The following is a 22192-nucleotide window of genomic DNA, read 5'->3' as shown; positions in this document are numbered from 1 at the left end:
CGAGATACGTTTCTACGGAAACGATAGGATTTTCTTTTGGGAGTCGAGTATCTCTTTTCCGATGCATTATTCCTCCATTACTGCATCCCTCGCTCCCTAACATTGACGAATTAACACACAATTTGCGTCCATATGAAATACTCTGAGTTCCCTGCATTGTCCTTCTATATCGAGATACGTTTCTACGGAAACGATAGGATTTTCTTTGGGGTTCCGAGTATCTCTTTTCCGATGCATTATTCCTCCTTTATTGCATCCCTCGCTCCCTCACATTGACGAATTAACACCCATATGAAATACTCTGGATTCCCTGCATTGTCCTTCTAATTCGAGATACGTTTCTACGAAAACGATAGGATTTTCTTTGGGGTTCCGAGTATCTCTTTTCCGATGCATTATTCCTCCTTTACTGCATCCCTCGCTCCCTCACATTGACGAATTAACACACAATTTGCGTCCATATGAAATACCCTGGATACCCTGCATTGTCCTTCTAAATCGAGATACGTTTCTACGAAAACGATAGGATTTTTTTTGGGGTTCTGAGTATCTCTTTTCCGATGCATTATTCCTCCTTTACTGCATCGCTCGCTCCCTCACATTGACGAGTTACACAATCTGCGTCCATATGAAATACTCTGGATTCCCATCATTGTCCTTCTACATCGAGATACGTTTCTACGAAAACGATAGGATTTTCTTAGGGTTCCGAGTATCTCTTTTGCGATGCATTATTCCTCCTTTACTGCATCCCTCGCTCCCTCACATTGACAGATTAACACACATATGAAATACTCTGGATTCCCTGCATTGTCCTTCTAAATCGAGATACGTTTCTACGGAAATGATAGGATTTTCTTTGGGGTTCCGAGTATCTCTTTTCCTCCTTTACTGCATCCCTCGCTCCCTCATATTGACGAATTAACACACAATTTGCCTCCGTATGAAATACTCTGGATTCCCTGCATTGTCCTTCTAAATCGAGAAACGTTTCTACGGAAACGATAGGATTTTCTTTGGGGTTCCGAGTATCTATTTCCGATGCATTATTCCTCCTTTACTGCATCCCTCGCTCCCTCACATTGACGAATTAACACACAATTTGCGTCCATATGAAATACTCTGGATTCCCTGCCATCTCCTAAATCGATATACGTTTCGACGGAAACGATAGGATTTTCTTTGGGGTTCCGAGTATCTCTTTTCCGATGCATTATTTCTCCTTTACTGCATCCCTCGCTCCCTCACATTGACGAATTAACACTCAATTTGCGTCCATATGAAATACTCTGGATTCCATGCCATCTCCTTCTAAATCGAGATACGTTTCGACGGAAACGATTGGGTTTTTTTTGGGAGTCGAGTATCTCATTTCCGATGCATTTTCCCTCCTTTACTGCATCCCTCGCCCCCTCACATTGACGAATTAACACATAATTTGCGTCCATATGAAATACTCTGGATTCCCTGCATTGTCCATCTATATCGAGATACGTTTCTACGGAAACGATAGGATTTTCTTTTGGGAGTCGAGTATCTCTTTTCCGATGCATTATTCCTCCATTACTGCATCCCTCGCTCCCTAACATTGACGAATTAACACACAATTTGCGTCCATATGAAATACTCTGAGTTCCCTGCATTGTCCTTCTATATCGAGATACGTTTCTACGGAAACGATAGGATTTTCTTTGGGGTTCCGAGTATCTCTTTTCCGATGCATTATTCCTCCTTTATTGCATCCCTCGCTCCCTCACATTGACGAATTAACACCCATATGAAATACTCTGGATTCCCTGCATTGTCCTTCTAATTCGAGATACGTTTCTACGAAAACGATAGGATTTTCTTTGGGGTTCCGAGTATCTCTTTTCCGATGCATTATTCCTCCTTTACTGCATCCCTCGCTCCCTCACATTGACGAATTAACACACAATTTGCGTCCATATGAAATACCCTGGATACCCTGCATTGTCCTTCTAAATCGAGATACGTTTCTACGAAAACGATAGGATTTTTTTTGGGGTTCTGAGTATCTCTTTTCCGATGCATTATTCCTCCTTTACTGCATCGCTCGCTCCCTCACATTGACGAGTTACACAATCTGCGTCCATATGAAATACTCTGGATTCCCATCATTGTCCTTCTACATCGAGATACGTTTCTACGAAAACGATAGGATTTTCTTAGGGGTTCCGAGTATCTCTTTTCCGATGCATTATTCCTCCTTTACTGCATCCCACTCTCCCTCACATTGACAGATTAACACACATATGAAATACTCTGGATTCCCTGCATTGTCCTTCTAAATCGAGATACGTTTCTACGGAAATGATAGGATTTTCTTTGGGGTTCCGAGTATCTCTTTTCCTCCTTTACTGCATCCCTCGCTCCCTCATATTGACGAATTAACACACAATTTGCCTCCGTATGAAATACTCTGGATTCCCTGCATTGTCCTTCTAAATCGAGAAACGTTTCTACGGAAACGATAGGATTTTCTTTGGGGTTCCGAGTATCTATTTCCGATGCATTATTCCTCTTTACTGCATCCCTCGCTCCCTCACATTGACGAATTAACACACAATTTGCGTCCATATGAAATACTCTGGGATCCCTGCATTGTCCTTCTGAATGGAGATACGTTTCTACGGAAACGATAGGATTTTCTTTGGGGTTCCGAGTATCTCTTTTCCGATGCATTATTTCTCCTTTACTGCATCCCTCGCTCCCTCACATTGACGAATTAACACTCAATTTGCGTCCATATGAAATACTCTGGATTCCCTGCCATCTCCTTCTAAATCGAGATACGTTTCGACGGAAACGATAGGGTTTTTTTTGGGAGTCGAGTATCTCATTTCCGATGCATTATACCTCCTTTACTGCATCCCTCGCTCCCTAACATTGACGAATTAACACACAATTTGCGTCCATATGAAATACTCTGAGTTCCCTGCATTGTCCTTCTATATCGAGATACGTTTCTACGGAAACGATAGGATTTTCTTTGGGGTTCCGAGTATCTCTTTTCCGATGCATTATTCCTCCTTTATTGCATCCCTCGCTCCCTCACATTGACGAATTAACACCCATATGAAATACTCTGGATTCCCTGCATTGTCCTTCTAAATCGAGATACGTTTCTACGAAAACGATAGGATTTTCTTTGGGGTTCCGAGTATCTATTTTCCGATGCATTATTCCTCCTTTACTGCATCCCTCGCTCCCTCATATTGCCGAATTAACACACAATTTGTGTCCATATGAAATACTCTGAGTTCCCTGCATTGTCCTTCTATATCGAGATACGTTTCTACGGAAACGATAGGATTTTCTTTGGGGTTCCGAGTATCTCTTTTCCGATGCATTATTCCTCCTTTACTGCATCCCTCGCTCCCTCACATTGCCGAACTAACACACAATTTGCGTCCATATGAAATACTCTGGATTCCCTGCCATCTCCTTCTAAATCGAGATACGTTTCGACGGAAACGATAGGATTTTCTTTGGGGTTCCGAGTATCTCTTTTCCGATGCATTATTCCTCCATTACTGCATCCCTCGCTCCCTCATATTGACGAATTCACACTCAATTTGCGTCCATATGAAATACTCTGGATTCCCTGCCATCTCCTTCTAAATCGAGATACGTTTCGACAGAAACGATAGGATTTTTTTTGGGAGTCGAGTATCTCATTTCCGATTCATCATACCTCCTTTACTGCATCCCTCGCTCCCTCACATTGACGAATTACACAATTTGCGTCCATATGAAATACTCTGGATTCCCTGCATTGTCCTTCTAAATCGAGATACGTTTATACGAAAACGATAGGATTTTCTTTGGGGTTCCGAGTATCTCTTTTCCGATGCATTATTCCTCCTTTACTGCATCTCTCGCTCCCTCACATTGACAAATTAACACACAATTTGCGTCCATATGAAATACTCTGGATTCCCTGCCATCTCCTAAATCGATATACGTTTCGACGGAAACGATAGGATTTTCTTTGGGGTTCCGAGTATCTCTTTTCCGATGCATTATTTCTCCTTTTCTGCATCCCTCGCTCCCTCACATTGACGAATTAACACTCAATTAGCGTCCATATGAAATACTCTGGATTCCCTGCCATCTCCTTCTAAATCGAGATACGTTTCGACGGAAACGATAGGGCTTTTTTTTGGAGTCGAGTACCTCATTTCCGATGCATTATTCCTCCTTTACTGCATCCCTCGCTCCCTCACATTGACGAATTAACACATAATTTGCGTCCATATGAACTACTCTGGATTCCCTGCATTGTCCTTCTATATCGAGATACGTTTCTACGGAAACGAAAGGATTTTCTTTTGGGAGTCGAGTATCTCTTTTCCGATGCATTATTCCTCCATTACTGCATCCCTCGCTCCCTAACATTGACGAATTAACACACAATTTGCGTCCATATGAAATACTCTGAGTTCCCTGCATTGTCCTTCTATATTGAGATACGTTTCTACGGAAACGATAGGATTTTCTTTGGGGTTCCGAGTATCTCTTTTCCGATGCATTATTCCTCCTTTATTGGATCCCTCGCTCCCTCACATTGACGAATTAACACCCATATGAAATACTCTGGATTCCCTGCATTGTCCTTCTAAATCGAGATACGTTTCTACGGAAACGATAGGATTTTCTTTGGGGTTCCGAGTATCTATTTTCCGATGCATTATTCCTCTTTTAGTGCATCCCTCGCTCCCTCATATTGCCGAATTAACACACAATTTGTGTCCATATGAAATACTCTGATTTCCCTGCATTGTCCTTCTATATCGAGATACATTTCTACGGAAACGATAGGATTTTCTTTGGGGTTCCGAGTATCTCTTTTCCGATGCATTATTCCTCCTTTACTGCATCCCTCGCTCCCTCACATTGCCGAACTAACACACAATTTGCGTCCATATGAAATACTCTGGATTCCCTACCATCTCCTTCTAAATCGAGATACGTTTCGACGGAAACGATAGGATTTTCTTTGGGGTTCCGAGTATCTCTTTTCCGATGCATTATTCCTCCATTACTGCATCCCTCGCTCCCTCACATTGACGAATTCACACTCAATTTGCGTCCATATGAAATACTCTGGATTCCCTGCCATCTCCTTCTAAATCGAGATACGTTTCGACGGAAACGTTAGGAATTTTTTTGGGAGTCGAGTATCTCATTTCCGATTCATCATACCTCCTTTACTGCATCCCTCGCTCCCTCACATTGACGAATTACTCAATTTGCGTCCATATGAATTACTCTGTATTCCCTGCATTGTCCTTCTAAATCGAGATACGTTTCTACGAAAACGATAAGATTTTCTTTGGGGTTCCGTGTATCTCTTTTCCGATGCATTATTCCTCCTTTACTGCATCCCTCGCTCCCTCACATTGACGAATTAACACACAATTTGCGTCCATATGAAATACTCTGGATTCCCTGCATTGTCCTTCTACATCGAGATACGTTTCTACGGAAACGATATAATTTTATTTGGGGTTCCGAGTATCTCTTTTCCGATGCATTATTCCTCCTTTACTTCATCCCTCGCTCCCTCACATTGACGAATTAACACACAATTTGCGTCCATATGAAATACTCTGGGATCCCTGCATTGTCCTTCTGAATGGAGATACGTTTCTATGGAAACGATAGGATTTTCTTTGGGGTTCCGAGTATCTCTTTTCCGATGCATTATTCCTCCTTTACTGCATCCCTCGCTCCCTCACATTGACGAATTACACAATTTGCGTCCATATGAAATACTCGTGATTCCCTGCATTGTCCTTCTAAATCGAGATACGTTTCTACGAAAACGATATGATTTTCTTTGGGGTTCCGAGTATCTCTTTTCCGATGCATTATTCCTCCTTTACTGCATCCCTCGCTCCCTCACATTGACGAATTAACACACAATTTGCGTCCATATGAAATACTCTGGATTCCCTGCATTGTCCTTCTACATCGAGATACGTTTCTACAGAAACGATAGGATTTTATTTGGGGTTCCGTGTATCTCTTTTCCGATGCATTATTCCTCCTTTACTGCATCCCTCGCTCCCTCACATTGCCGAATTAACACACAATTTGCGTCCATATGAAATACTCTGGATTCCCTGCATTATCTTTCTAAAACGAGATACGTTTCTACGGAAACGATAGGATTTTCTTTTCGGAGTCGAGTATCTCTTTTCCGATGCATTATTCCTCCATTACTGCATCCCTCGCTCCCTAACATTGACGAATTAACACACAATTTGCGTCCATATGAAATACTCTGAGTTCCCTGCATTGTCCTTCTATATCGAGATACGTTTCTACGGAAACGATAGGATTTTCTTTGGGGTTCCGAGTATCTCTTTTCCGATGCATTATTCCTCCTTTACAGCATCCCTCGCTCCCTCACATTGACGAATTAACACATAATTTGCGTCCATATGAAATACTCTGGATTCCCTGCATTGTCCTTCTAAATCGATATACGTTTCTACGGAAACGATAGGATTTTATTTGGGGTTCCGAGTATCTCTTTTCCGATGCATTATTCCTCCTTTACTGCATCCCTCGCTCCCTCACATTGCCGAATTAACACTCAATTTGCGTCCATATGAAATACTCGGGATTCCCAGCATTGTCCTTCTAAATCGAGATACGTTTCTACGGAAACGATAGGATTTTCTTTGGGGTTCCGAGTATCTCTTTTCCGATGCATTATTCCTCCTTTACTTCATCCCTCGCTCCCTCACATTGCCGAATTAACACACAATTTCCGTCCATATGAAATACTCTGGGATCCCTGCATTGTCCTTCTGAATGGAGATACCTTTCTACGGAAACGATAGGATTTTCTTTGGGGTTCCGAGTATCTCTTTTCCGATGCATTATTCCTCCTTTACTGCATCCCTCGCTCCCTCACATTGACGAATTACACAATTTGGGTCCATATGAAATACTCGGGATTCCCTGCATTGTCCTTCTAAATCGAGATAGGTTTCTACGAAAACGATAGGATTTTCTTTGGGGTTCCGAGTATCTCTTTTCCGATGCATTATTCCTCCTTTACTGCATCCCTCGCTCCCTCACATTGACGAATTAACACACAATTTGCGTCCATATGAAATACTCTGGATTCCCTGCATTGTCCTTCTACATCGAGATACGTTTCTACGGAAACGATAGGATTTTATTTGGGGATCCGAGTATCTCTTTTCCGATGCATTATTCCTCCTTTACTGCATCCCTCGCTCCCTCACATTGCCGAATTAACACACAATTTGCGTCCATATGAAATACTCTGGGTTCCCTGCATTATCTTTCTAAAACGAGATACGTTTCTACGGAAATGATAGTATTTTCTTTCGGGTTCCGAGTATCTCTTTTCCGATGCATTATTCCTCCTTTACTGCATCCCTCGCTCCCTCACATTGACGAATTAACACACATATGAAATACTCTGGATTCCCTGCATTGTCCTTCTAAATCGAGATACGTTTCTACGGAAACGATATTATTTTCTTTGGGGTTCCGAGTATCTCTTTTCCGATACATTATTCCTCCTTTACTGCATCCCTCGCTCCCTCACATTGACGAATTAACACACAATTTGCGTCCATCTGAAATACTCTGGGATCCCTGCATTGTCCTTCTTAATCGAGATACGTTTCAATTGAAACGATAGGATTTTCTTTGGGGTTCCGAGTATATCTTTTCCTCCTTTACTGCATCCCTCGCTCCCTCACATTGCCGAATTAACACACAATTTGCGTCCATATGAAATACTCTGGATTCCCTGCATTATCTTTCTAAAACGAGATACATTTCTACGGAAACGATAGGATTTTCTTTTGGGAGTCGAGTAACTCTTTTCCGATGCATTATTCCTCCATTACTGCATCCCTCGCTCCCTAACATTGACGAATTAACACACAATTTGCGTCCATATGAAATACTCTGAGTTCCCTGCATTGTCCTTCTATATCGAGATACGTTTCTACGGAAACGATAGGATTTTCTTTCGGGTTCCGAGTATCTCTTTTCCGATGCATTATTCCTCCTTTACAGCATCCCTCGCTCCCTCACATTGACGAATTAACACACAATTTGCGTCCATACGAAATACTCTGGGATCCCTGCATTGTCCTTCTGAATGGAGATACGTTTCTACGGAAACGATAGGATTTTCTTTGGGGTTCCGAGTATCTCTTTTCCGCTGCATTATTCCTCCTTTACTGCATCCCTCGCTCCCTCACATTGACGAATTACACAATTTGCGTCCATATGAAATACTCTGGATTCCCTGCATTGTCCTTCTAAATCGAGATACGTTTCTACGGAAACGATAGGATTTTCTTTGGGGTTCCGAGTATCTCTTTTCCGATGCATTATTCCTCCTTTACTTCATCTCTCGCTCCCTCACATTGCCGAATTAACACACAATTTGCGTCCATATGAAATAATCTGGGTTCCCTGCATTATCTTTCTAAAACGCGATACGTTTCTACGGAAATGATACGATTTTCTTTTGGGAGTCGAGTATCTCTTTTCCGATGCATTACTCCTCCTTTACTGCTTCCCTCGCTCCCACACATTGACGAAAAAACACACATATGAAATACTCTGGATTCCCTGCATTGTCCTTCTAAATCGATATACGTTTCTACGAAAACGATAGGATTTTCTTTGGGGTTCCGAGTATCTCTTTTCCGATACATTATTCCTCCTTTACTGCATCCCTCGCTCCCTCACATTTACGAATTAACACACAATTTGCGTCCATATGAAATACTCTGGGATCCCTGCATTGTCCTTCTAAATCGAGATACGTTTCTATGGAAACGATAGGATTTTCTTTGGGGTTCCGAGTATCTCTTTTCCACCTTTACTTCATCCCTCGCTCCCTCACATTGACGAATTAACACACAATTTGCGTCCATATGAAGTACTCTGGGATCCCTGCATTGTCCTTCTGAATGGAGATACGTTTCTACGGAAACGATAGGATTTTCTTTGGGGTTCCGAGTATCTCTTTTCCGATGCATTATTCCTCCTTTACTGCATCACTCGCTCCCTCACATTGACGAATTACACAATTTGCGTACATATGAAATACTCGGGATTCCCTGCATTGTCCTTCTAAATCGAGATACGTTTCTACGAAAACGATAGGATTTTCTTTGGGGTTCCGAGTATCTCTTTTCCGATGCATTATTCCTCCTTTACTGCATCCCACGCTCCCTCACATTGACGAATTAACACACAATTTGCGTCCATATGAATTACTCTGGATTCCCTGCATTGTCCTTCTACATCGAGATACGTTTCTACGGAAACGATAGGATTTTATTTGGGGTTCCGAGTATCTCTTTTCCGATGCATTATTCCTCCTTTACTGCATCCCTCGCTCCCTCACATTGCCGAATTAACACACAATTTGCGTCCATATGAAATACTCTGGGTTCCCTGCATTATCTTTCTAAAACGAGATACGTTTGTACGGAAATGATAGGATTTTCTTTTGGGAGTCGAGTATCTCTTTTCCGATGCATTATTCCTCCTTTACTGCATCCCTCGCTCCCTCACATTGACGAATTAACACACATATGAAATACTCTGGATTCCCTGCATTGTCCTTCTAAATCGAGATACGTTTCTACGGAAACGATATTATTTTCTTTGGGGTTCCGAGTATCTCTTTTCCGATACATTATTCCTCCTTTACTGCATCCCTCGCTCCCTCACATAGACGAATTAACACACAATTTGCGTCCATATGAAATACTCTGGGATCCCTGCATTGTCCTTCTAAATCGAGATACGTTTCAATTGAAACGATAGGATTTTCTTTGGGGTTCCGAGTATCTCTTTTCCTCCTTTACTGCATCCTTCGCTCCCTCACATTGCCGAATTAACACACAATTTGCGTCCATATGAAATACTCTGGATTCCCTTCATTATCTTTCTAAAACGAGATACATTTCTACGGAAACGATAGGAGTTTCTTTTGGGAGTCGAGTAACTCTTTTCCGATGCATTATTCCTCCATTACTGCATCCCTCGCTCCCTAACATTGACGAATTAACACACAATTTGCGTCCATATGAAATACTCTGAGTTCCCTGCATTGTCCTTCTATATCGAGATACGTTTCTACGGAAACGATAGGATTTTATTTGGGGTTCCGAGTATCTCTTTTCCGATGCATTATTCCTCCATTACTGCTTCCCTCGCTCCCTCACATTGCCGAATTAACACACAATTTGCGTCCATATGAAATACTCTGGATTCCCTGCATTGTCCTTCTAAATCGAGATACGTTTCTACGGAAACGACAGGATTTTCTTTGGGGTTCCGAGTATCTCTTTTCCGATGCATTATTCCTCCTTTACTTCATCCCTCGCTCCCTCACATTGACGAATTAACACACAATTTGCGTCCATATGAAATACTCTGGGATCCCTGCATTGTCCTTCTGAATGGAGATACGTTTCTACGGAAACGATAGGATTTTCTTTGGGGTTCCGAGTATCTCTTTTCCGATGCATTATTCCTCCTTTACTGCATCCCTCGCTCCCTCACATTGACGAATTACACAATTTGCGTCCATATGAAATACTCTGGATTCCCTGCATTGTCCTTCTAAATCGAGATACGTTTCTACGAAAACGATAGGATTTTCTTTGGGGTTCCGAGTATCTCTTTTCCGATGCATTATTCCTCCTTTACTTCATCTCTCGCTCCCTCACATTGCCGAATTAACACACAATTTGCGTCCATATGAAATACTCTGGGTTCCCTGCATTATCTTTCTAAAACGCGATATGTTTCTACGGAAATGATACGATTTTCTTTTGGGAGTCGAGTATCTCTTTTCCGATGCATTACTCCTCCTTTACTGCATCCCTCGCTCCCACACATTGACGAATTAACACACATATGAAATACTCTGGATTCCCTGCATTGTCCTTCTAAATCGAGATACGTTTCTACGAAAACGATAGGATTTTCTTTGGGGTTCCGAGTATCTCTTTTCCGATACATTATTCCTCCTTTACTGCATCCTTCGCTCCCTCACATTAACGAATTAACGCACAATTTGCGTCCATATGAAATACTCTGGGATCCCTGCATTATCCTTCTAAATCGAGATACGTTTCTATGGAAACGATAGGATTTTCTTTGGGGTTCCGAGTATCTCTTTTCCACCTTTACTGCATCCCTCGCTCCCTCACATTGACGAATTAACACACAATTTGCGTCCGTATGAAATACTCTGGATTCCCTGCATTGTCCTTCTAAATCGAGATACGTTTCTACGGAAACGATAGGATTTTCTTTGGGGTTCCGAGTATCTCTTTTCCGATGCATTATTCCTCCTTTACTGCATCCCACTCTCCCTCACATTGCCGAATTAACACACAATTTGCGTCCATATGAAATACTCTGAGTTCCCTGCATTGTCCTTCTATATCGATATACGTTTCTACGGAAATGATAGTATTTTCTTTGGGGATCCGAGTATCTCTTTTCCGATGCTTTATTCCTCCTTTACTGCATCCCTCGCTCCCTCACATTGCCGAATTAACACACAATTTGCGTCCATATGAAATACTCTGGATTCCCTGCATTGTCCTTCTAAATCGAGATACGTTTCTACAGAAACGATAGGATTTTCTTTAGGGTTCCAAGTATCTCTTTTCCGATGCATTATTCCTCCTTTACTGCATCCCTCGCTCCCTCACATTGCCGAATTAACACACAATTTGCGTCCATATGAAATACTCTGGATTCCCTGCATTATCTTTCTAAAACGAGATACATTTCTACGGAGACGATAGGATTTTCTTTTGGGAGTCGAGTATCTCTTTTCCGATGAATTATTCCTCCATTACTGCATCCCTCGCTCCCTAACATTGACGAATTAACACACAATTTGCGTCCATATGAAATACTCCGAGTTCCCTGCATTGTCCTTCTATATCGAGATACGTCTCTACGGTAACGATAGGATTTTCTTTGGGGTTCCGAGTATCTCTTTTCCGTTGCATTATTCCTCCTTTACAGCATCCCTCGCTCCCTCACATTGACGAATTAACACACAATTTGCGTCCATATGAAATACTCTCGATTCCCTGCATTGTCCTTCTAAATCGATATACGTTTCTACGGAAACGATAGGATTTTCTTTGGGGTTCCGAGTATCTCTTTTCCGATGCATTATTCCTCCTTTACTGCATCCCTCGCTCCCTCACATTGCCGAATTAACACACAATTTGCGTCCATATGAAATACTCTGGATTCCCTGCATTGTCCTTCTAAATCGAGATATGTTTCTACGGAAACGATAGGATTTTCTTTGGGGTTCCGAGTATCTCTTTTCCGATGCATTATTCCTCCTTTACGTCATCCCTCGCTCCCTCACATTGAAGAATTAACACACAATTTGCGTCCATATGAAATACTCTGGGATCCCTGCATTGTCCTTCTGAATGGAGATACGTTTCTACGGATACGATAGGATTTTCTTTGGGGTTCCGAGTATCTCTTTTCCGATGCATTATTCCTCCTTTACTGCATCCCTCGCTCCCTCACATTGACGAATTACACAATTTGCGTCCATATGAAATACTCTGGATTCCCTGCATTGTCCTTCTAAATCGAGATACGTTTCTACGTAAACGATAGGATTTTCTTTGGGGTTCCGAGTATCTCTTTTCCGATGCATTATTCTTCCTTTACTGCATCCCTCGCTCCCTCACATTGACGAATTAACACACAATTTGCGTCCATATGAAATACACTGGATTCCCTGCATTGTCCTTCTACATCGAGATACGTTTCTACGGAAACGATAGGATTTTATTTGGGGTTCCGAGTATCTCTTTTCCGATGCATTATTCCTCCTTTACTGCATCCCTCGCTCCCTCACATTGCCGAATTAACACACAATTTGCGTCGATATGAAATACTCTGGGTTCCCTGCATTATCTTTCTAAAACGAGATACGTTTCTACGGAAATGATAGGATTTTCTTTTAGGAGTCGAGTATCTCTTTTCCGATGCATTATTCCTCCATCACTGCATCCCTCGCTCCCTCACATTGACGAATTAACACACATATGAAATACTCTGGATTCCCTGCATTGTCCTTCTAAATAGAGATACGTTTCTACGGAAATGATAGGATTTTCTTTGGGGTTCCGAGTATCTCTTTTCCGATACATTATTCCTCCTTTACTGCATCCCTCGCTCCCTCACATTGACGAATTAACACACAATTTGCGTCCATATGAAATACTCTGGGATCCCTGCATTGTCCTTCTGAATCGAGATACGTTTCTATGGAAACGATAGGATTTTCTTTGGGGTTCCGAGGATCTCTTTTCCTCCTTTACTGCATCCCTCGCTCCCTCACATTGACGAATTAACACACAATTTGCGTCCGTATGAAATACTCTGGATTCCCTGCATTGTCCTTCTAAATCGAGATACGTTTCTACGTAAACGATAGGATTTTCTTTGGGGTTCCGAGTATCTCTTTTCCGATGCATTATTCCTCCTTTTCTGCATCCCTCGCTCCCTCACATTGCCGAATTAACACACAATTTGCGTCCATATGAAATACTCTGGATTCCCTGCCATCTCCTAAATCGATATCCGTATCGACGGAAACGATAGGATTTTCTTTTGGGTTCCGAGTAATTCTTTTCCGATGCATTATTCCTCCTTTACTGCATCCCTCGCTCCCTCACATTGACGAATTAACACTCAATTTGCGTCCATATGAAATACTCTGGATTCCCTGCCATCTCCTTCTAAATCGAGATACGTTTCTACGTAAACGATAGGATTTTCTTTGGGGTTCCGAGTATCTCTTTTCCGATGCATTATTCCTCCTTTTCTGCATCCCTCGCTCCCTCACATTGACAAATTAACACATAATTTGCGTCCATATGAAATACTCTGGATTCCCTGCATTGTCCTTCTATATCCAGATACGTTTCTACGGAAACGATAGGATTTTCTTTTGAAAGTCGAGTATTTCTTTTCCGATGCATTATTCCTCCATTACTGCATCCCTCGCTCCCTCACATTGACGAATTAACACACAATTTGCGTCCATATGAAATATTCTGGATTCCCTGCATTGTCCTTCTAAATCGAGTTACGTTTCTACGGAAACGATAGGATTTTATTTGGGGCTCCGAGTATCTCTTTTCGATGCATTATTCCTCCCATACTGCATCCCTCGGTCCATCACATTGCCGAATTAACACACAATTTGCGTCCATATGAAATACTCTGGGTTCCCTGCATTATCTTTCTAAAACGAGATGCGTTTCTACGGAAATGACAGGGTTTTCTTTTGGGAGTCGAGTATCTCTTTTCCGATGCATTATTCCTCCTTTACTGCATCCCTCGCTCCCTCACATTGACGAATTAACACACATATGAAATACTCTGGATTCCCTGCATTGTCCTTCTAAATCGATATTCGTTTCTACGGAAACGATAGGATTTTATTTGGGGTTCCGAGTATCTCTTTTCCGATGCATTATTCCTCCTTTACTGCATCCCTCGCTCCCTCACATTGCCGAATTAACACACAATTTGCGTCCATATGAAATACTCTGGATTCCCTGCATTGTCCTTCTAAATCGAGATACGTTTCTACGGAAACGATAGGATTTTCTTTGGGGTTCCAAATATCTCTTCTCCGATGCATTATTCCTCCTTTACTGCATCCCTCGCTCCCTCACATTGCCGAACTAACACAGAATTTGCGTCCATATGAAATACTCTGGATTCCCTGCATTATCTTTCTAAAACGAGATACGTTTATACGGAAATGATAGGATTTTCTTTTGGGAGTCGCGTATCTCTTTTCCGATGCATTATTCCTCCATTACTGCATCCCTCGCTCCCTAACATTGACGAATTAACACACAATTTGCGTCCATATGAAATACTCTGAGTTCCCTGCATTGTCCTTCTATATCGAGATACGTTTCTACGGAAACGAGAGGATTTTATTTGGGGTTCCGAGTATCTCTTTTCCGATGCATTATTCCTCCTTTACTGCATCCCTCGCTCCCTCACATTGCCGAATTAACACACAATTTGCGTCCATATGAAATACTCTGGGTTCCCTGCATTATCTTTCTAAAACGAGATACGTTTCTACGGAAACGACAGGATTTTCTTTTGGGAGACGAGTATCTCTTTTCCGATGCATTATTCCTCCTTTACTGCATCCCACTCTCCCTCACATTGCCGAATTAACACACAATTTGCGTCCATATGAAATACACTGAGTTCCCTGCATTGCCCTTCTATATCGATATACGTTTCTACGGAAACGATAGTATTTTCTTTGGGGTTCCGAGTATCTCTTTTCCGATGCTTTATTCCTCCTTTACTGCATCCCTCGCTCCCTCACATTGCCGAATTAACACACTATTTGCGTCCATATGAGATACTCTGGATTCCCTGCATTGTCCTTCTAAATCGAGATACGTTTCTACAGAAACGATAGGATTTTCTTTAGGGTTCCAAGTATCTCTTTTCCGATGCATTATTCCTCCTTTACTGCATCCCTCGCTCCCTCACATTGACGAATTAACACACAATTTGCGTCCATATGAAATACTCTGGATTCCCTGCATTATCTTTCTAAAACGAGATACATTTCTACGGAAACGATAGGATTTTCTTTTGGGACTCGAGTATCTCTTTTCCGATGCATTATTCCTCCATTACTGCATCCCTCGCTCCCTAACATTGACGAATTAACACACAATTTGCGTCCATATGAAATACTCCGAGTTCCCTGCATTGTCCTTCTATATCGAGATACGTCTCTACGGTAACGATAGGATTTTCTTTGGGGTTCCGAGTATCTCTTTTCCGTTGCATTATCCCTCCTTTACAGCATCCCTCGCTCCCTCACATTGACGAATTAACACACAATTTGCGTCCATATGAAATACTCTCGATTCCCTGCATAGTCCTTCTAAATCGATATACGTTTCTACGGAAACGATAGGATTTTCTTTGGGGATCCGAGTATCTCTTTTCCGATGCATTATTCCTCCTTTGCTGCATCCCTCGCTCCCTCACATTGCCGAATTAACACACAATTTGCGTCCATATGAAATACTCTGGATTCCCTGCATTGTCCTTCTAAATCGAGATATGTTTCTACGGAAACGATAGGATTTTCTTTGGGGTTCCGAGTATCTCTTTTCCGATGCATTATTCCTCCTTTACTTCATCCCTCGCTCCCTCACATTGAAGTATTAACACACAATTTGCGTCCATATGAAATACTCTGGGATCCCAGCATTGTCCTTCTGAATGGAGATACGTTTCTACGGAAACGATAGGATTTTCTTTGGGGTTCCGAGTATCTCTTTTCCGATGCATTATTCCTCCTTTACTGCATCCCTCGCTCCCTCACATTGACGAATTACACAACTTGCGTCCATATGACATACTCTGGATTCCCCGCATTGTCCTTCTAAATCGAGATACGTTTCTACGTAAACGATAGGATTTTCTTTGGGGTTCCGAGTATCTCTTTTCCGATGCATTATTCTTCCTTTACTGCATCCCTCGCTCCCTCACATTGACGAATTAATACACAATTTGCGTCCATATGAAATACACTGGATTCCCTGCATTGTCCTTCTACATCGAGATACGTTTCTACGGAAACGATAAGATTTTATTTGGGGTTCCGAGTATCTTTTTTCCGATGCATTATTCCTCCTTTACTGCATCCCTCGCTCCCTCACATTGACGAATTAACACACATATGAAAACTCTGGATTCCCTGCATTGTCCTTCTAAATAGAGATACGTTTCTACGGAAACGATAGGATTTTCTTTGGGGTTCCGAGTATCTCTTTTCCGATACATTGTTCCTGCTTTACAGCATCCCTCGCTCCCTCACATTGACGAATTAACACACAATTTGCGTCCATATGAAATACTCTGGGATCCCTGCATTGTCCTTCTGAATCGAGATACGTTTCTATGGAAACGATACGATTTTCTTTGGGGTTCCGAGTATCTCTTTTCCTCCTTTACTGCATCCCTCGCTCCCTCACATTGACGAATTAACACACAATTTGCGTCCGTATAAAATACTCTGGATTCCCTGCATTGTCCTTCTAAATCGAGATACGTTTCTACGGAAGCGATAGGATTTTCTTTGGGGTTCCGAGTATCTCTTTTCCGATGCATTATTCCTCCTTTTCTGCATCCCTCGCTCCCTCACATTGCCGAATTAACACACAATTTGCGTCCATATGAAATACTCTGGATTCCCTGCCATCTCCTAAATCGATATACGTTTCTACGGAAACGATAGGATTTTCTTTTGGGTTCCGAGTATCTCTTTTCCGATGCATTATTCCTCCTTTACTGCATCCCTCGCTCCCTCACATTGACGAATTAACACTCAATTTGCGTCCATATGAAATACTCTGGATTCCCTGCCATCTCCTTCTAAATCGAGATACGTTTCGACGGAAACGATAGGATTTTTTTTGGGAGTCGTGTATCTCATTTCCGATGCATTATACCTCCTTTACTACATCCCTCGCTCCCTCACATTGACGAATTAACACATAATTTGCGTCCATATGAAATACTCTGGATTCCCTGCATTGTCCTTCTATATCGAGATACGTTTCTACGTAAACGATAGGATTTTCTTTTGGGAGTCGAGTATCTCTTTTCCGATGCATTATTCCTCCATTACTGCATCCCTCGCTCCCTAACATTGACAAATTAACACACAATTTGCGTCCATATGAAATACTCTGAGTTCCCTGCATTGTCCTTCTATATCGAGATACGTTTCTGCGGAAACGAGAGGATTTTCTTTGCGGTTCCGAGTATCTCTTTTCCGATGCATTATTCCTCCTTTACTGCATCCCTCGCTACCTCACATTGACGAATTAACACACAATTTGCGTCCATATGAAATATTCTGGATTCCCTGCATTGTCCTTCTAAATCGAGATACGTTTCTACGGAAACGATAGGATTTTATTTGGGGTTCCGAGTATCTCTTTTCGATGCATTATTCCTCCCATACTGCATCCCTCGCTCCCTCACATTGCCGAATTAACACACAATTTGTGTCCATATGAAATACTCTGAGTTCCCTGCATTGTCCTTCTATATCGAGATACGTTTCTACGGAAACGATAGGATTTTCTTTGGGGTTCCGAGTATCTCCTTTCCGATGCATTATTCCTCCTTTACTGCATCCCTCGCTCCCTCACATTGCCGAATTAACACACAATTTATGTCCATATGAAATACTCTGGATTCCCTGCCATCTCCTAAATCGATATACGTTTCGACGGAAACGATAGGATTTTCTTTTGGGTTCCGAGTATCTCTTTTCCGATGCATTATTCCTCCTTTACTGCATCCCTCGCTCCCTCACATTGACGAATTAACACTCAATTTGCGTCCATATGACATACTCTGGATTCCCTGCCATCTCCTTCTAAATCGAGATACTTTTCTACGGAAACGATAGGATTTTCTTTGGGATTCCGAGTATCTCTTTTCCGATGCATTATTCCTCCTTTACAGCATCCCTCGCTCCCTCACATTGACGAGTTAACACACAATTTGCGTCCATATGAAATACTCTGGATTCCCTGCATTGTCCTTCTAAATCGATATTCGTTTCTACGGAAACGATAGGATTTTATTTGGGGTTCCGAGTATCTCTTTTCCGATGCATTATTCCTCCTTTACTGCATCCCTCGCTCCCTCACATTGCCGAATTAACACACAATTTGCGTCCATATGAAATACTCTGAGTTCCCTGCATTGTCCTTCTATACCGAGATACGTTTCTACGGAAACGAGAGGATTTTATTTGGGGTTCCGAGTATCTCTTTTCCGATGCATTATTCCTCCTTTACTGCAAACCTCGCTCCCTCACATTGCCGAATTAACACACAATTTGCGTCCATATGAAATACTCTGGGTTCCCTGCATTATCTTTCTAAAACGAGATACGTTTCTACGGAAACGAGAGGATTTTCTTTTGGGAGACGAGTATCTCTTTTCCGATGCATTATTCCTCCTTTACTGCATCCCTCGCTCCCTCACATTGACGAATTAACACACATATGAAATACTCTGGATTCCCTGCACTATCCTTCTAAATCGAGATACGTTTCTACAGAAACGATAGGATTTTCTTTGGGGTTCCGAGTATCTCTTTTCCGATGCATTATTCCTCCTTTACTGCATCCCTCGCTCCCTCACATTGACGAATTAACACACAATTTGCGTCCATATGAAATACTCTGGATTCCCTGCATGGTCCTTTTAATCGAGATACGTTTATACGGAAATGATAGGATTTTCTTTGGGGTTCCGAGTATCTCTTTCCCGAAGCATTATTCCTCCTTTACTGCATCCCTCGCTCCCTCACATTGAAGAATTAACACACAATTTGAATCCATATGAAATACTCTGGGATCCCTGCATTGTCCTTCTGAATGGAGATACGTTTCTACGGAAACGATAGGATTTTCTTTGGGGTTCCGAGTATCTCTTTTCCGATGCATTATTCCTCCTTTACTGCATCCCTCGCTCCCTCACATTGACGAATTACACAACTTGCGTCCATATGAAATACTCTGGATTCCCCGCATTGTCCTTCTAAATCGAGATACGTTTCTACGTAAACGATAGGATTTTCTTTGGGGTTCCGAGTATCTCTTTTCCGATGCATTATTCTTCCTTTACTGCATCCCTCGCTCCCTCACATTGACGAATTAATACACAATTTGCGTCCATATGAAATACACTGGATTCCCTGCATTGTCCTTCTACATCGAGATACGTTTCTACGGAAACGATAAGATTTTATTTGGGGTTCCGAGTATCTCTTTTCCGATGCATTATTCCTCCTTTACTGCATCCCTCGCTCCCTCACATTGCCGAATTAACACACAATTTGCGTCGATATGAAATACTCTGGGTTCCCTGCATTATCTTTCTAAAACGAGATACGTTTCTACGGAAATGATAGGATTTTCTTTTGGGAGTCGAGTATCTCTTTTCCGATGCATTATTCCTCCTTTACTGCATCCCTCGCTCCCTCACATTGACGAATTAACACACATATGAAAACTCTGGATTCCCTGCATTGTCCTTCTAAATAGAGATACGTTTCTACGGAAACGATAGGATTTTCTTTGGGGTTCCGAGTATCTCTTTTCCGATACATTGTTCCTCCTTTACTGCATCCCTCGCTCCCTCACATTGACGAATTAACACACAATTTGCGTCCATATGAAATACTCTGGGATCCCTGCATTGTCCTTCTGAATCGAGATACGTTTCTATGGAAACGATACGATTTTCTTTGGGGTTCCGAGTATCTCTTTTCCTCCTTTACTGCATCCCTCGCTCCCTCACATTGACGAATTAACACACAATTTGCGTCCGTATGAAATACTCTGGATTCCCTGCATTGTCCTTCTAAATCGAGATACGTTTCTACGGAAGCGATAGGATTTTCTTTGGGGTTCCGAGTATCTCTTTTCCGATGCATTATTCCTCCTTTTCTGCATCCCTCGCTCCCTCACATTGCCGAATTAACACACAATTTGCGTCCATATGAAATACTCTGGATTCCCTGCCATCTCCTAAATCGATATACGTTTCTACGGAAACGATAGGATTTTCTTTTGGGTTCCGAGTATCTCTTTTCCGATGCATTATTCCTCCTTTACTGCATCCCTCGCTCCCTCACATTGACGAATTAACACTCAATTTGCGTCCATATGAAATACTCTGGATTCCCTGCCATCTCTTTCTAAATCGAGATACGTTTCGACGGAAACGATAGGATTTTTTTTGGGAGTCGTGTATCTCATTTCCGATGCATTATACCTCCTTTACTACATCCCTCGCTCCCTCACATTGACGAATTAACACATAATTTGCGTCCATATGAAATACTCTGGATTCCCTGCATTGTCCTTCTATATCGAGGTACGTTTCTACGGAAACGATAGGATTTTCTTTTGGGAGTCGAGTATCCCTTTTCCGATGCATTATTCCTCCATTACTGCATCCCTCGCTCCCTAACATTGACAAATTAACACACAATTTGCGTCCATATGAAATACTCTGAGTTCCCTGCATTGTCCTTCTATATCGAGATACGTTTCTGCGGAAACGAGAGGATTTTCTTTGGGGTTCCGAGTATCTCTTTTCCGATGCATTATTCCTCCTTTACTGCATCCCTCGCTCCCTCACATTGACGAATTACACAACTTGCGTCCATATGAAATACTCTGGATTCCCCGCATTGTCCTTCTAAATCGAGATACGTTTCTACGTAAACGATAGGATTTTCTTTGGGGTTCCGAGTATCTCTTTTCCGATGCATTATTCTTCCTTTACTGCATCCCTCGCTCCCTCACATTGACGAATTAATACACAATTTGCGTCCATATGAAATACACTGGATTCCCTGCATTGTCCTTCTACATCGAGATACATTTCTACGGAAACGATAAGATTTTATTTGGGGTTCCGAGTATCTCTTTTCCGATGCATTATTCCTCCTTTACTGCATCCCTCGCTCCCTCACATTGCCGAATTAACACACAATTTGCGTCGATATGAAATACTCTGGGTTCCCTGCATTATCTTTCTAAAACGAGATACGTTTCTACGGAAATGATAGGATTTTCTTTTGGGAGTCGAGTATCTCTTTTCCGATGCATTATTCCTCCTTTACTGCATCCCTCGCTCCCTCACATTGACGAATTAACACACATATGAAAACTCTGGATTCCCTGCATTGTCCTTCTAAATAGAGATACGTTTCTACGGAAACGATAGGATTTTCTTTGGGGTTCCGAGTATCTCTTTTCCGATACATTGTTCCTCCTTTACTGCATCCCTCGCTCCCTCACATTGACGAATTAACACACAATTTGCGTCCATATGAAATACTCTGGGATCCCTGCATTGTCCTTCTGAATCGAGATACGTTTCTATGGAAACGATTCGATTTTCTTTGGGGTTCCGAGTATCTCTTTTCCTCCTTTACTGCATCCCTCGCTCCCTCACATTGACGAATTAAAACACACAATTTGCGTCC

The sequence above is a fragment of the Schistocerca nitens genome, chromosome 2 (genome assembly GCF_023898315.1).
Source record: "Schistocerca nitens isolate TAMUIC-IGC-003100 chromosome 2, iqSchNite1.1, whole genome shotgun sequence".
NCBI classification, from domain to species: Eukaryota; Metazoa; Arthropoda; class Insecta; order Orthoptera; family Acrididae; genus Schistocerca; species Schistocerca nitens.
This window is presented reverse-complemented; position numbering follows the sequence as displayed.